This window comes from Uloborus diversus, chromosome 8 (genome assembly GCF_026930045.1).
Source record: "Uloborus diversus isolate 005 chromosome 8, Udiv.v.3.1, whole genome shotgun sequence".
NCBI classification, from domain to species: Eukaryota; Metazoa; Arthropoda; class Arachnida; order Araneae; family Uloboridae; genus Uloborus; species Uloborus diversus.
This window is the reverse complement of record NC_072738.1, coordinates 54149102-54154823: the sequence shown is the minus strand read 5'-3', so window position 1 is coordinate 54154823 and position 5722 is coordinate 54149102.

Below are 5722 nucleotides of genomic sequence, written 5' to 3'. Positions count from 1 at the left end.
GGTTCATATTAGAAAAGGCAAAACGTTCCATTACTTTTAATTTGTCATTATTCGATTTATTAAACAACGATCTTTACGACAGACCAGCCAAATCCCATTTGTCTTTCTTACGTTAATTCAAATAGACAAAAATCAGTAAATATTTTAACTTTTTTTTCAGAAAAAAAAAAAAATCGACCGCAAATCGCTTTTTGGTGCAATATTATCGGTCAAAAAGTATCGAATTACGGAAAAAAAAGAGAACTTCAAAAAATCATGAATTGAGCTGGATAATCTCGATCTTTTCTTTGTTTACATTCCGTTACTTATTAAGCCGTGACCTTGAAAGAAGCGTTTTCAATGTGGTGACGGTCCCTAAAACGTTTTTCGTTAATAACTCCTGTTCTACTGCACGGAATGCAGTGAAATTTCGTACCCTGGTTTTATTTTGCTATCTAAACATAGTTATGTAGCAAAAAAAATAGGGGTTCCCATTTAAAAATCAAGAGTTGATGCTAATTTTGCTTTGTGTATGGTCCTTTATCAAAATTTTACCTACGTAGGATTGAAGAAGACTTTAAACCAAGCCGGATGACACCTTTCTTTTCTTTCTAGCATGGATAATGACCGAATAATTAAAAGTGTTTCGTTTTTTTTTCTATGACTACCAAATTTCATGAAAATCGGCCAAACGGTCTAGTATGCGCATCACAGAGATCCTGACATCCAGACTTTCAACTTTATTATTAGTAAAGAAAACACAAACATAAATTTGTTTCAACGTTTCGGAACTTCGAAACATTAATTTTGGAAATTGATGCTTTTCCCTCGATATTCATTTTTCATCCATGCATAGCTTTTCACTCTTAACCCTTCTCTTGTCAATGATCGGTTCTTCAGCCTTTGTCTCTGGCATGCGCACATGAGAGACATACAAGAATTGACTCAGAATTTTCATTCCCTACATAATAACAACGTGATGCATTTACTAATATAATCACGTTAGATCATATATATTACTGGTAGCAATTGCAATACTGCCACTGGAAAGTAATGGCAGTCTGCAGAAATGAATTGTTGAAATATTTGAAGAAACGCGTTTTGGATTGCATTTTCCGCGCATTTTACTTTGAGCGGAAACCAAACAAGAAAGCATGTACAGTCATAGAAAAAAAACCCGAAACACTCGATCGTATTCAAAGACAATTGACACTAGAAACACGTGTGAGGTGTCATTGTTTCAGGAATAAAAAGTTCTACATAATTATGTTAAAAAATTGTTGTTAAGGGGTCGTCTTCATATAAAAACGAGCATCAACTTCAAAATTTTCAATGAGAAACCCCCTTTTTTATCACATATTTGTGATCAGCATCCTTTTTTAACTTTGTATGCAAAGTTTTCTTTAATTCGATCCAGCTGTTACTTCAGAATCAAGTTTTGAAAAATTCCTCTCGTAATGTTAAAACGTATTTTGATATTTTTACTCATAACACAAAAACTAGATTAGGCACAGCAAAGATTGTTTTTTTATATCAAAATATGAATCGACCCAATAATAAAAACGCCCTTTACAACACCTAAAATGTAATTTTAGTTTTTTTATGAATTATTTTAATATTTCTTGAAAAAAATATGATCCGAAACCATATTACATTTTAACGGAAGAGGTTTTATGCGGTAATCCAAAATTTGAGCTCAAAATATTCAGTAGTTTTTGCACTATGCTTAAAAGTTCATTTTTTCTCACTTTAGGGGACCGTATACTTTTTTAAAACAGAAATAATGAAAGTTGGTTTCTTCGTAAAAAAAGAAAAAAAAAGTTCAACAAAATAAGCAAACCAATTATAACGTGGTTTTTCTACATTAGAGTTACGTCTATGAATTTTTTAAATGCATAAATTTATTCGCTGTCTCTGCAGAAAAACAACACAATATTGCAACCGTCAGTTTTTTGTGGATATCATTCAAACGTCAATGTGTAAATAATGCGAAACACTACTTCATTGTTTAATAAAAGAATATTTTATAGAACTTTTTTAATTAAAAGCTACACTTAAAATACTTCTTTTTTTTTTTTTTGCAATAGACAGTGTAGATTTAATGACTCTTCCCGGTTATAATTTGCTAAAAGGAAAAGTTATTTGCCTAGTCTAAATCGCGAAAAAGCACTCGAAAAATACCCGACAGTGTGAAGTTTCGCTTTTAACAGTATCCAGATGGGTCAATAGGTAATATTTGCTCTTAAATAAGTTTACTGGTTTTTAGGAATTATTATTATTATTATTTTTTGTAAAGTGTTTGAATAATTTTCAATGTGGTAGGAGAGGAAATTTTAGTAGCAGTAGAGGGCCGCGTGCTTTGAGCCTCATTCTGCACGAAAGTAGTAGTTGTAGCTAATTGTGAACTTTTTTTTTTTTTTTGACTTCGTCAAAAATTTAACAAAACATTAATTTGCATGTTAGATTAAGTTGAGTTTTTGTCTATTCTTAATCATAATTTAAATACCTTTACATGACACATTATACATCATTCTGTTAAAATAATCTCTAAAAATATTTGAATAACATTTTAAAATATTGTTTCAAAGTAATGCTAAACAATGAAAGTGAGTTAAACAGAAAGAGTAAGTGTCAATCAATCAAAAATGAATACATGGTGCAAGAAATGACAAAAAAAAAATCATTACCCCCTCCATAAGTTGACCACCAAAGGACTGCACCGCAAGTGGTCAATTTACACAGGTTTCACTGTATTGAGCACAGCAGCCATGCACCGAACAACTGATTTAACCGAACAATGAAGCAGGTGTCATGTCATTGAAGCTGAGTGTGCCTAAAAACTGGTGGATGAAGAAAATTTATCTCACCAGTGAGATGCCGTAAACATACAGCAAATAAATTTACTTTACCTACCAGTTTATTCGCACTCTTAGCTTCAATGAGGTGATTTCTGCATCCCGCACGATTAGTTTCGATTAGTCTGCGAAATCCGTAAGCAAGGACGAAATTGTAATCTCTGGATAGGTTAAGCTCATCTGTCGGGTATGCTTCGTGAAGTATTGCTATAGGTGCGCTAGCCTAATAGCCTCACACTATAGGAAATGTTCATTTGCAAGTATATAGTACGCGAAACAAAATCAAATAACCCTAAGCTTTGTTTGCATGTGCTAAACTACAAAATTGGAGAAATGACAAGAAGTCTGATCTCGGTTCACTTGGGTTCAAGCAAAAATAACTTTTGTCTTTTTAAATTACGGGTTGAACCATCTCGAATCTCGTTGCTAAAAGTAGCATTGGGAAATTACTTTCCTAAATTGCTTTTAAGAGTCATTACATGTTTACCTAAAATCGCCAATTGTGTTATGCTTTTTTAATATTACCACGCATTATGATCTTCCGCATCAAATTTGAAACAAATTCTCTTTTTTTTATTACAAAAAAGCCACTAGAACAATTACCGTGTTTATCCACTGTGTTAATTCATATAACCAAATTTTTCCCAAATAAAGTTCGAGTATGAACAGTTTGCTCATTAACGGGTATTTATATTCTCCTGTTTCTGTTTTATTTTTCAGATTGATACTTCGTTCATTTTATGTATATAGAGCAAATTTTCACGGAATAAATAAACCTTGCTTCGCTCGTGTCTCCAATCTATTTAATGTTGCGTCTTCCCACGTTGTGCGGTATATTTTTTATATTTTTCTATGCGATGGCCCAAACTTCTGCCGATGTTCTGCGAAATTAAGAACGCGCAATTCCATTTGACATCAAAAGACTTTCTATTCATTCCAAAATAAACCTGTAACATAGGTGCAATACATTTATCAAACATATTCACATCATGATTCTAGGGGTATAAGGTTTGATATTTACATTTCTTTGAGGCTAATTTGCTGAATGATTATATAAGCAATCCAATAGGTTTATATTAGAAAAGGCAAAAAGTTCCATTAATTTTAATTTGTCCTTATTCGATTTACTAAACAACGATCTTTACGATGGACCAGTCAAACCCGGTCCGTCATTCTTAGGTTAATCCTGATAGACAAAAATCTGTAAATATTTTAACTTTTTTTTCAAAAAAAAAAAAAAAGTTTTCGACCGTAAATCGCTTTTTGGCGCAACATTATCGGCCCAAAAAGTATCGAATTACGGAAAAAAGAGAGAATTTCAAAAAATCATGAATTGAACTGGATAATCTCGATCTTTTCTTTGATTACGTTCTGTTACTTGATAAGCCGTGACCTTGAAAGAAGCGTTTACAATGTGGTGACGGTCCCTAAAACGTTTTTTGTTAATAACTCCTGTTCTACTGCACGGAATGCAGTGAAATTTCGTACCCTGGCTGTATTTTGCGGTCTTAACATAATTATGTAGCAAAAAATAGGGGTTTCTTTTTGAAAATCAAGAGTTGGTGCTCGTTTTGCTTTGTATATGGTCCCTTATCAAAATTTTACCTACGTAATTTTAAAGAAGACTTTAAACCAAGTCGGATGACACCTTTCTTTCCTTTCTAGCATGTATAATGGCCGAATAATTAAAAGTGTTTCGTTTTTTTTTCTATGACTGTACAATAAAACTAAAGGAGGGAATGAGTGAGTACAGTAAGGCGCAAAAAATATATTATATTTTTATTAATAAAGAAAACATAATTTCTTTCAAATGCTTCAATATTTGTCACTGTAATAGGTATTATAAAAGTGGATTTATAAAAAAACTACAGTGCACAGAAAGGAAAAAAAAATAAAAACGAAACGCAATTTTGTCTCACTGTTCCCTTATTATGTGAGAACAGTGAGACTCATATTTTGTGAATTAGCAAACTGTGAAAGAATTCAAATTTCCCTGGAAAAATATTGTTACCGTTTGGTTTTCTTATGAGCTATTGCCTTTGACAAAGTAAATTTCATGTCGTCTTGAAACACAGTTGTGATACATACCGCGTATTTGTTTGTAGCTGAAACATAAGGGGTGTTCAAATGAAAAGATACCAAACTTTTGCATATCTAAATGAATACTTAATTGAAAGTATGCATTATAGACCCGAGCACCACGACCCCACTGATTAACTTACTGAAGGATTCCTTGTTCCCAGGACTTCTGTGGCTATGACGAGATCCAGTCCCTCACAGTATCCTTTGAGTTCGTCGTTCGAATTGAAGCGCATCCCTTTCAAATGGTTTTCAAAGGCAACTCTCCCCTCCCACTTTTTATGGTTCAATTTTTTTTTCCAATTTAGGAACCAAAACTAGAAATTTTGGAAAAAGCAGAAATGTCAAAATTTTCAGAACATAATTATTTGTTTTAGTTTGTATATCTGTTTATGAAACATGATGTAGCACAAGCAGTAACTTTTAGTTTATGTACTCATTGTTAAGACATTAGTAAAACAATTGTTTTACTTAAACAAGTCATACTTGTTCAATGAAATTATTACCTAGTGTTTGTGACATCTAAATATACTTTGGGGTAAATAATGTAAGTCTCGTTCACGTCTAAGTGTTTCTTTGGGGAAAGTTATTGTGTACAAAATCCATCAAAATATTAATAAAAACATGAGTTAAGTTGTTAGATTTACATCAATTACCACTCATGTGCTTCTAAAACTAGTCCAAGCAAAATTTTGTAGTCCCCCCTTTATTTTTTTTTTTTTTTGCTGCCGCTAAAAGTCATATAGCAGCTGTCGTTTTTTTAGCCCCCCCCCCCCCGCCTACTTTTTAGTTTCAATATCCGCCTCTGA